At 33.1% G+C, this 12,574-nt stretch overlaps 1 protein-coding gene across 2 annotated transcripts in view; it reads right to left on the bottom strand.

Moving 5' to 3' along the window:
• Nucleotides 1-12,574, bottom strand: part of Rasal2 (RAS protein activator like 2) — a 293,856-nt gene that overhangs the window by 195,262 nt on the left and 86,020 nt on the right. The window lies entirely within an intron of this gene.

Here is a 12,574-nt window from a genome sequence, read left to right as displayed (position 1 = left end):
CACTGGTGTAAGCACGAGAAACTGACTAAAACTTGCCTCAGGAAAATAAAAATATAACTATCATCCTAGAAATGTAGCCAAATCTCCTTATTCTTTGTAACCAAACTATCAGAAGATCATGTTGAATAAACAAGGTATCTTTATTTATATTTAAGCACAGGTGTAGGAAATTGCTAATTACTAAAAGAATTTAATAAAGACTAAATAGATTCTTTATAAGAAGGTGAATTGCGGGGATAGGGAAATGGCTCTGTCAAGAGCACTTGTTCCTCTTCCTGAGGACCTAGGTTCAATTCTCAACACCCATATGGTGGCTTACAACTGTCCATAACTCCAGTTCCAGGGAATCCAATACCCTCTTCTGGCCAACATAAGTACCAGGCACATACATACATGCAGGCAAAGCATAAAATTAAAAATTGTGCAGAATGTGAATTATGCCGCAATAAGATTATTTAGATAAAATAAGATACACGCATGCACAAATACTTTTGGAATGTGTGGGCATAAAACAGGAATAAAAAATACAAAGACTGTTATATGCTTAGATAGTAACTAGAAAAATCAGAGGTACTGTGTGTAAAATATAAGGATAAAACCTCAAGAGAAAAGAAAATCTATGTACAGATAAAAATTAGTTTGTGAAGGTTTGTAGCCAGAGTAACTCCTAACAGTAACAAAGTAGATAGAAACAATTCACCTGCCTATCAAATGCCGATTGTTACTGTAAAACACACTATAAATCCAGAATAGGATATTGTTTGATCATAAAGATATGAAAAACTGGCAGGTTCTACAACCTGACTAAACATGAAAGCATCATGCTATGTTAACTCCAACTATATAAAATCTATAGTCAAGTCTACATATAGGGCCTACAGAGTGAAATAATTAATGTCTATATTTGGCAGATGGGAGATTTATGAGAAAAATGGGGAGTAACTACTAATAAATGCAATTTCACAATGGCTTTTAAGGCCCTGGCAGACATGTTTTTTGGAAACAAGATTGGATTTAAAAAAGAAAGAAAGAAAACAATCACTGCTAAGACGCAATACACCTTATTATTATTATTATTGTTTTTTGTTCTTTTTTTTGGTCCTCCAAACTTCAGGAAAAGGGGTAATTCACTAGAACATTTTCTTACCACCCAAATGCCTCAACCTACACATTTTAAACTTTTTAAAAACATCGGTTATATTGCCCAACTTCATTATTGAAAGAATATTAACAAGACATTATTTTGGCAAATTAAATCTTAAACACGGCTTTTCAACAGGATTTAAAAGGTGACTATCCCTAAAGGTCCATGTTAAAATGTAGTTTTCAAAATCTTACAAGAGTAATGCTTAAAATATTGTACAGTTAACCTAATTAAAATAATTAGCTTCAAAATGACAAATTGATAAGCTAAGTAAATAAAGTATAACATATGCAAACATAACAAAATCACTTCCACAGTGACGATACTCCAACCATATGGATATTAGTCATAGAAACTAGAAGCTTTATGATATTTTTTTAATTTTTTTGTCTAGATAGTCTGCACTTAAATATCAACCATTTTCCTTTTTTGCTTCTTTCCTTAAAATTTATATGTATCCAATACATTTAATTGAGAAATGTATGTTTTTATTATGCTTATTTTCTTTTATTTTTTAATTATTGTTTTATATTTTCAATTAAAAATGTACAAAATAAAATTACATTGCTGGTCTTGTAAGAGCGCTACAATTTTCCTAAATGTACCTATAGCTGCAGCAGTTCACCTATTTCAAGAAGTTGGATTCTGTTCATTTGTTATCTTAAGACCACCTCAGACATGAAAGGCTACCTTATTGTACGTTTAAAGTGTATTATAACAGTGTGGTTGTTAATAAAACACTATTTTTTTTCTTTTGAAAAAAAAATGCAATTTCAGTTTATGTAATGAAAATATTCTAAAATTATGGTGCAATTACACAAATTTGTGAACTAATGCGTGCAAAATGACAAATATTATTTTATACAATTCCACTTATATGAAATACACCTCAAATTAATGGAGACAGTAAGAAGGTTGACAGTTACTAAGGCTAAGAAAGGAGAGACTGGGGAAGTAGTGTTTAACAGATAAAGTTTTAGTTTAGGACAGTGATAATAGTGTAAATGTCATTGAACTATATGCTTAAAATGGTTAAAAAGAACCTCATTTTTGTATGTATAATTGCTACAATTTTAAAACTCCCCTATTCTTTAAGAAGGTGTGATGTGGGATTCCCCTGTGTATGCTGTGAATATCATTGGTTAATAAAGGAACTGCTTTGGGCCTATAGCAGAGCTATAGGGGAACAGAGCTAGGTGGGGAAAACTAAGCTGAATCATGGGAGAAGGGAGGTAGAGTCAGGGGAAGCCATGGAACTGCCACTGGAAACACACGTGCTGAAACTTTGCTGATAGGCCACGACCTCATAGTGATGCACAGATTAATGGAGATGGGTTAAATTAGTATGTAAGAGTTGACCAGTAAGAAGCTAGAGCTAATGGGCCAAGCAGAGATTTAAATAATACAGTTTCTGTGTGATTATTTTGGTTTTGGGCAGCTGGGACAAACAAGCAGCAACAAAGGTGAGCTGTGCAATATGAGGGGGCTCCCACACACACACTTTAGCCACTTTCTCTCCATTTGTGCTTTTGGATTGAGTGGAAGGAAGATGTCAGTACTAACAAAACTTAGTACTTACACTGCTGCTGCTTAATGTCTAGGTCCCAGCTTTTACTGCCTATTAAAACCTATTAACTTAGTCTGCGTCACAGCGACACTGACCTAGATGCCACCATCCCCATTCTAACCACTGCAGACAACATTAAGGTTCAGGGATGGTAAGTAGCTGTCCCAGGCACCACAACCAGAAGAGCAGAGAAAGGGCTCCTGCACTTTAACAGTTGTGTCATCTCCCTGACCCAAGCCCAGAATGTAGAGCAGTTTTAGATTTACAGCAAAACTGAGGGGAAGACAAGGAGATTCCCAATATGCCCTTATATCAACGTGGCTATTTAATAAAAATAGTAATGTATTAGTAGACATGTTCATAAAAGTACAACTAGTAAAGGTGTAACCTCAATGGGTAGATTCCAAGTCTATAATGATAAAGGCTCTGTGAATCCGCTATAGACCCTGGTTAATATGGAATGAGTCACCAGATGTGCCAGGCCAGGATACTTGTCTTGACATGTTCACTGCCCTTGTACTACATTCCCAGCCTGAGGTATCTCATCTTTTCCTGTGACTTCCATGTCCATAAGCTGATGACTCCAAATGTGTATCCTCACATGGAAAGCAACATGTCTTGAAATCTAATACCTTTATTTATGAATACCCGTTTAGACATATGCTCCAAGGTAATAAGGCTCTCAACATATGTGCCATAAGCTAAAGTCAGTGAGACCTGAGAGTACCACTTGCTGATAGTCTAGTTATCAAGAGAGTGAATGAAACTTTCTGGTGATTTCCTAGTGTTTAAAATGACAATAACACTGATTACCAAACAGTACTCAAAGGATTAAGCCAGGTAAGCATCTATAGGGTATCCATGCAAACATTTTTAAACCATGTTCACTTCCTTCTGCAGTGAACTTCCCCTGTACCTTGATCTTAAAGGGCATCCATATTTTCCTACTCTATAAACTTATTGTTTTTCATTTTGCTTCCTATATTACTACTCAATTCTGGCAAGCTACCTCAGAAATACCTTCTTACTTGTGTCTCTGACCTCATTTATCACAGATGCTCCTTTAAATTTATTTTTATCAGATTTTGCTTAAACCTCAGTACAATTTAATTTTCTCTATTTAATATCAGTCCACTATTTATACCAACATATAATTATGTCCAAAAACAAAACAAAACAGGAGGCATCTTATCCTTTATATTCTTGTTATTGCCAAATCAAAAAAAGCTTTGGTGGGTATCATAGGGACCCTTTAAACACTAAGTCTCCACTTCCTTTCCAGCTACATATAACCAACCCACCTTTTACTTTTTACTTTATGAACTAACTTCCCCAGATGGGCTTCAATCTCTCACATTGTTCTCTCTGATAGAATATGTCTACTCCTTTTACAAGCCTCTTATTATTTCAAATCTACTTAAATTCAGATCTTATTGAAGACTCTTACTTGCTTAGTAGTTCTTTCTACTTCTTTACTATGTTGTAAACTCTTAAGAGCAGTGGTTTTTTAATTCAGTTCTTCATGTTGTGGTGACCCCAACCATAAATTATTTTCATTGCTACTTCATAACTGTAATTTTTTACCGCTATGGATTGTAATACAAATATCTAGGTTTTTCTATGGTCTTAGGTGACCTGTGAAAGGTCATACAATCCCTAAAGGAGTAGCGACCACACAGGTTGAGAACTACTGTCCTAGACTATATGTAATGGGTTATATAAATTTCTGTCATCCTCATTTTTCAGTGTGAAAGAAAAAAGGAAGTATACAATAAGGGTGAAGGGTACCAGCTAAAAATCATGACTATCCTAAAATTCTACTAGTCAAGGTATAGTGTTTCCTGTAAGACACATCTCAAATTTAACCAGTGAAATTATACTACCAATCAAAGCATTTAAAATAAAATTCTTTCTATTACTGTTTTAATTTTTAAAAATCACTAAAATGTTATAAGCTATGAAAACAAAGAAATTACAATTACTCATGTTTTAAATGACTGAGAAGCAAAGGAATGATTTAAGTTCCAATTTTTATTGAATAAGCCACTTCACAGCTAGAGGGTAGCTCAGTGGTATGCTTCCTGCCAAGTATGTGTGAAAATAGAATTTGATACCTAATATCTCATAAAAATAATTAGGGAAGGATAGAATTTGTTTGTCAAGTAATTTGGCAGGGGGAGTATCTGGAAATTCCACTGGTTTTCAGTGGACAGCCTAGAACTAAAAGAAAATAGAATCTCTGATTTTTGGCAACTGAGTACAAGAAAATTCTAAAGTTGAGAGGCAGATATAAATTTCTGTTATCATACCTTGAATAACAACTAGGAGGAAACATTCTGTCCAAATTAGAGGGTAAGATTAACAGGCAATATATTACACAGACTAGAAAACCTTCGGTGTTTAATCGGTGGCCTTAGGGTAGGGACAGCTAAGAATGTAACCCAAGACAAAAAACATAGATTTATTTCTCAGATTTTCTGTGATTTTTTACTGAAACTGAGTAGTTTTAGAATATAAAATTTAGGATGATATGTCACAATGTCAAAAAGTTGGACATGCCTGGTAGAATAACTTCTGCTTACCTGAGGGTTTGACAATCGCTCAAATTTCCAGAAAATAAGCATGAGAAAAGTATTGTGTGTTTGGAAGGGTAGATAAAAACCAACTAATTCTTACAGAAATGCACTAGATATTTTAAGTAAAAGAATAACTTTACTAGGACATTGTATTTATATGAGGGTGAGGTAGGGAAGTTATGCCACTTGGGATAGATGACAATGTTCCCCACAAGAACCACAGACTAACAAAACCCCTAGTACCAGGCATGAGAATCCTGAAGTGGTTGGTCAGAGTAGTCTAAATGACTCCTAAAACCATATAGGCTATTGCTGTTGTCCTTGATTGCCTCTCAGAGGTCAAAGACAAGATACTGCATGCACAGGAGACAGGACTCAGATATTCAAGACAGAACCAACCTGAAAGCCTTCTTCCTGCAATCTAGCTAACACTGTACCAGTATGTATGTACTATGTGAGCTGCCAAGGGAGGAAGTGATTAATAATCCTCACTAGCTGTGTGTGATACCTATGAACTACAACAATGGCCACCACGGTAAGCTCTCAGTAAAATGCCAATAGCAACCCTCACATGTTGGTGGTAACCAAGGCGGTCTAAAGCCCACTCATGCTTAGTACTAGAAACCTAGCCACTACCTCCACTTTGCTAGACCGCCACAATTCCTTACCTGGGTTTTAAATTTTATCCTTTACCCAAAAATAAGTGTAGCTGTCACCCCCACATCAAAGAAGTTTCTCTTCACAGCAAACTGTAACTGCAGATAAAAAGATCAACAGATTGTAGGGGTACCTAGCCCCAATGGATACAACTGCAGCATAGGTCCACCATGTATGACTTAGGGAAGATTTTGGAAGAGGGAGCAGAGGAGTCGAAATACTAGAGAGTCTGTCAGTGTGACAGCCGCTCTCAGGAAGAACACTAAACAAGGCCTGAATGATGTCATTATCACTAAAACATGTTAACAAGAAAGTGGACAAAGCACCACAAGCAACTACTGGCTATAAGAGGGAGAACAGCCTCTCCCAGGGCCAAGCCCTGACTTATAGATCAATACAAAGGTGTCAAGTTTCATATACCCAAAGCAACAAAATGGACTCCATTGGTTGTATTTCTATATTTTTCTATACATATAGATATAGATATGTAATAAGAATAATAAAATAAAAAGAGGTTATCAATTGGGTGGAACATTAGATGGGACAACAAGGGGCTAGAGAGAAGAAAGGAAACCGGGGAAATATTTATATTTTAATTAAAAATGTAAAATAAATGAATAAAATACATTAAAATTTTCTTTAGAGCATTTGACCATAATTCAATTAAAAAAATAAAACAAAATATTCAAGTAATTTATCTAATATATTTAATAATTAGGAACTGTTTTCTACTTTATACTTAAATCTAAAAAATTATTTTAATTTATTTTTATAAACTCTATATTAAGAATAAAAATCTAGGTTAAAATTTTATTAACAAGCAAAATACAGCATCAAAATGAAATAAGAAACAGAAGAGATAAATACTATAGGTCAGGTTTTTACATCTCTAAAATAAAAAAAAATCACTGTAACAAAAGTAACCTGGTCCACCTTTAGTTAAAAACAAGAATATCTGAGATAAAGACAAAAAGATTTAAGCAGTCAAGTAATATCAGTGAAAAACATTTCTAAATTAATCAAATTCTATGTGAAAATCTTTAAGGGCTCTACTTAAAAGTAGTACAAGGGCTAGATGTAGTTAGTAGTATATGCCTTTTAATCACAGCACTCAGAAGCTGAGGCAGATGGATCTCTGTGAATTCAAGGCAAGCTTGATTTACATGGTGAGACCCTTTCTCGAAAGAATGAATGAATGAATGAATGAATGAGTAAATAAATAAGTAAAGAAAGAAATGAGTAGCCGGGCAGTGGTGGCGTACGCCTTTAATCCCAGCACTCGGGAGGCAGAGGCAGGTGGATCTCTGTGAGTTCGAGACCAGCCTGGTCTACAAGAGCTAGTTCCAGGATAGGCTCCAAAGCCACAGAGAAACCCTGTCTCGAAAAACAAAAAACAAAAAACCAAAAAAAAAAAGAAATGAGTAAATAAAGAAAACAATAAAACTAAGTCTTTTAATGTAAACTGGTCTATTTTACAAATAAAATATAAATGTAATATTCTAGAAAAATAGTAACAATTTTATTCATATTCATATTTTATACTAACATTCTATATCTAGTTAAGCAATAATAAGAGCTTTCATTAATTAAAAAATTAATGTAAGTTGAGCAACTCATTTCATTTACTATTAACAATAATCCTAGAAGACAGTATTAGAGCTGGGGATATGTCTCAACAGGTAAAACCCTTGGCACAGGTAAGGACATGTTAAATTCTGAGAACACACAAAACATAGAACACAGTACTAAAACATCTTTAATCCAAAGGGCACCTACAAGGACACAAAAGTAAAAAACAAAAACAAGAAAATCCTAGGTGCTCACAAAACCAGCCAGCAGCATACATGGGAGTGGTGGAGACAAAGGAAGAATGACAAAAAGAGATATACATCAAACGGGTAGAAAGTAAAGACTCACACCAAAGGTTGCCTCTGACCTTCACATACCACACATGAATGTATGCATGCATATACAAAGAGATGAAAATAAACGTGTTTTATAATTGTCGCATATTTTACTTAAGAAACAAAAGCTCAGAAACGTTCTAAGAAATTTTGTCATATCACTAGACAATAGTATGGGTAAATCTAAAATTTGTATAATTCCAAAGTATATTTCCTTTTCTTCATACTATATTAAAAACAAAACAATTTTAAAAATGGTGAAATCCAAATTTGATAAAATCATCAGGGATAGCTTTACTATGAGCAGCACAACATAAAACATTTCTTTAAAGAGCAACTACATCATGAGATAAAAGATTAGTTATATCCAATGAAATAATCTGTAATATACCTGAAATAAATAATTCAACAATAAACAAAATCCATTAGTGTAATTTTAATAGTAGAAAAATGTAAAGAATTTTAGAATAGAGCATTTTACATCTCAACATAATTAAGTGCCAAAGCATAAAAAAGGAAGATAAAACTGTATACTAAGCAATAAAAAAAAAATCCAGCAAAGAAAGTGAGCAGCACATAACCTATGTTCATTACAACTATAAGTATACACATCAAGAAAAATAATATAAATTTAAAGAAATATATTTTATCTTATTGCTTAATTTTATAGCATATGTTTCAAATATTTGAACAGTGATGTGACGATAACATAACATTTGTTATTAAGCAAGTATTCTTCTTCAATTTATTAGTATAGTTTATAAACTGACATTGGAATTTTTGAAACACTAATTCCCCCAAAATATGGGCTGACTTGTACTCTTACATTACAAAACTGTTACCAAAATCAGAGACAAAGCATTTAAGAATCTCATTATGGTCTGGTTTTGTTTTTAAAAAACCATAAAAGGAGCCGGGCGGTGGTGGCGCACGCCTTTAATCCCAGCACTCGGGAGGCAGAGGCAGGCGGATCTCTGTGAGTTCGAGGCCAGCCTGGTCTACAAGAGCTAGTTCCCAGGACAGGCTCTAAAAAAGCTGCAGAGAAACCCTGTCCTCGGGAAAAAAAAAAAAAAAAAAAAAAAAAAAAAAACCATAAAAGGGTGGCCTCTGATCTGCCAGAACCACTACCACTGCCTATACAACGGACAAGAGGAGGTACAGACACATGAAAAGAAAAGGACAAAAAGTTAGAAGCGTCAAGAAAATTCACCTCAAAAACACCAGACTTCAATCGATTCTTCAATCGCCAGAAGTGTAAAAACACAAATTCTAGTTTAGACCAGGTATCTTTGATAGTTGTGGCAGCACCCCTAACAATGAATTCACCCAAAATGCACTTATTGAAAAATGCCAATAAATACATAAATATGGTAATAACACTGAAGAATCAAAAGCACATAACAAAGTATTTAAGCTCATTGCCCTACCTCAATTTAAACATTTTATTGATTTCAGTGTTGTTTAAGTTGGTAACGCAACTACTGTAAGTCATAAAGTATTTGATCAATTGCAAGACTGTTTAGATATTAAATAATCAATAAACTTTGGCAAAAGAGATGTAATGCCTGCAGAAATGAAGCAATTCTTGGAAGAAATGCCAATAAAGAAACATATTTCTCAGTATGCTCTAGAGGTCACCATTTAAAATTACTACATAAAACAAAGAGAAGACTACAGAGAAGACCTGAAGCACTATGTACGTTATTATCACTAGACTTTACTACTCTGTATTACATATATAGCACCTTATGAACTTATATTGTTTAACTTACATTCTTCTTGATTTAGTGTTTGATTCCCTACGATAAGTGAAGATGCACTAGTTACCAAATAAAAAAGAACACTATATTTCCAACACCTAGCACAATGTCTCAAAAACTTAATAATTATTTGGCAATTATGAAATCTTCCTTCCAAAGAGATTTATATTATTAAAAAGTTGTTAAATTTTATTATGATGGACTGAAGAGACAGTTCAGTGGCTACTGCACTTGCTCTTACAGAAGACCTGCATTTGATTCCAAACACCCACATGACAGCTTAACACCGTCGATAATTCCAGTTCCAGAGGAACCATCACCCTCTTCTGGTCTCCACTGGCACAGACATATAAATAAGCAAAACACCCAGACAGATGAAATAAATACTTCCTTTTTTAAAAAACACAATAGCATTATTAAAACTACCTAGAAAGAAAACTTACATCTTCTAAGATTCAACTTAGAGAGTTTTTAAAAACAAAACCAGGGACACAGGTTTTACTTATTATTATGACATTATAAACAAAAATTACAAGTCACAACTAGGAATTAGAATTACACAGGCCATATTCACTTTCCTTTCATGCATATGCAAATATATTAATCATATATTCATATACAACATACAGGTACATTTTAAATCCGTATTTTACCTAATGACAGAGGGAGGAGAAATAATTGACAAATGAAATAACTCCAAACACTACTTTTCAAAATGTGCAGTAGATACACAGGATTAATGCATTTCTTTCTTATTCACACAGCTACCAAGAGACAATTCTGTAGACTCTATAGACTATGTTCATATATATCTGTTTATATTTCTTGTGTGATTCAGTCATGCTCCACTGGTACAAAGGCATTTACTACATGCTCAGACACAGATCAAGCATCTGGATTATTTTAACTATAGAAGTATTATTATTTAATGCACATCGCTGACCCATTTCTTGTGCATCTGAAAAAACGCTCAATGTGAAAAATACTGAGCTTCTTTTATTTACAGGCTTTGATTTCATGGCTATAGTCATAAGAAGTACATTCAGCAATAACAAGAAATTAGTACTTATTCATGTCAGAATAGACATGTCAAAAACAAATACAAATCAATATAATTCAAAGAATATTACAATTTACTTTTAGAAACACACAAAAAAAATTCAACAATAGCTATCCTTTCTTAAAAACAAAAACTTTATCTCTGTAATTTTGTTACTACAATATCATCTGTATATTTACTTTTCTATGGCTTTGATAAAACACCATGACCAAGGCAACTTATAAAAGGAATCATTTAATTGGGGCACAGTTTCAGAACCAGAGCCAATGATGGCAGAGCAAAGGTGACAGGATAGAAGAGAGCTCTTATATGAAATCCCAAGCCTGCCTCTAGTGACACAACCTTCCCAAATAGTTCCACCAACTAGGGAACCAATTTGTTCAAACACATGAACCTATGGAGATATGCTCATTCAATTTTCTACATTATCTTTTTAAAAAAAAAATATGTATGCTGAAAGACTGCTCTGAGCCAGGCAGTATTTTTAATATTTTTATGATATTATTAGGTTATTTAATACTGCTTATATCTTACATTTCATATAATAAAGAAAAAATACTAGTGGGTTTTCAGGTGTCAGAAATAACTAAGTTTTTTAATGAATTTTTAAAGGTATCTGTACTAATAATAATAAACTGACAAAATACTGTAAAAGCAATTCTTTTAGACTATATTTAATTGTTAGAATTAAAACTGTTTTAAATTGCACCTTAAATTTGAACAATTTATGTTCTCATACGCACTGCTATTCTAAGAATAGGTAAGAGAAGAAAGTAGTGAGACGGTACATTATGTTTCCATTTGATCATTAATATATACAAAGTAGGGGCAGAGTACTGCCACAACTGTAAATAATTTAAAACAGCTTATAGTATTTGGTAAAATCTTTAAAGTAACTGAAAGAGCCACCAAATGTGTGTATGTGTTCATGTGTTGTGTGCATATATATCTTAATTATAGCTCTTTCACCAATATACACATTAGCTGTTATGAAGTATCACTTCTCTGAATTATTTTAAATTACTTACCTATGACCATTCCAGTATTTAGTTCATCTATGGTCACCCTCACAACTATATAGACATACTACGACTTAAGGAATGAAACAAACTACTCCTTCAAATTGTAATGGAATGTTTACAAAAGTATTAAGAGAGAGTTCCCTCTTGGTATTATCTATTTGTCAAGGGTAAGAAGAATATATATATATATATATATATATATATACCACACACACCACACACACACAACACACACACACACACACACATATATATGATATCTCAACAAAACTTGCTAAGCAAGGGAATATTTATGAAAGACAAGATTCTGAATATTAAATTTTGAGTACTCAGGTACTTAAGATTACATTTCACAGATAAAAACCTCTTTTAATTTTCTTTTAAAATAAAACTGAAAAATATAATCAAGTTTGAAAAACAAAATTCTTCAACAATCCTCACAATTTTTAGAGTTTAAATCTTGGTTTGAATTATCAATCTACTAATGAATAATTAACTAAAATTGTCTTACTGACAAGGGTTTTATCAGAAAAGTAATTTCTGCTGAATGAAAATATAATCAAGATTCTAAGACTAGGTTCTTAAGGTGGATGTGCAAAGCTACAACTTACTTAATACAGTCAACCAGTCCCAAGACAATCAGATAATATAAAGAGATGTGATTTTTGAGTCTAACAATACTATAATAATACTAAAAAAAAACAATATAAGGTATTGGTATTAATTTAGAAAATTCCTAAATGAGATTTTCTTTAATCTGGTGACATGGTAACTAAAAAAGATTCACTGGATCCTAATAATCAAACATATTTGTATTTTGTCATTTGAACAAAAAATATTAAAATTTGCACCTCTAGCTTCCAGATTCAAATTAAAATTTTATG

This window comes from Arvicola amphibius, chromosome 12 (genome assembly GCF_903992535.2).
Source record: "Arvicola amphibius chromosome 12, mArvAmp1.2, whole genome shotgun sequence".
Taxonomy (NCBI): domain Eukaryota; kingdom Metazoa; phylum Chordata; class Mammalia; order Rodentia; family Cricetidae; genus Arvicola; species Arvicola amphibius.
The sequence above is the reverse complement of the archived record's forward strand: the minus strand, read 5'-3'. Positions and strand labels throughout refer to the sequence as shown.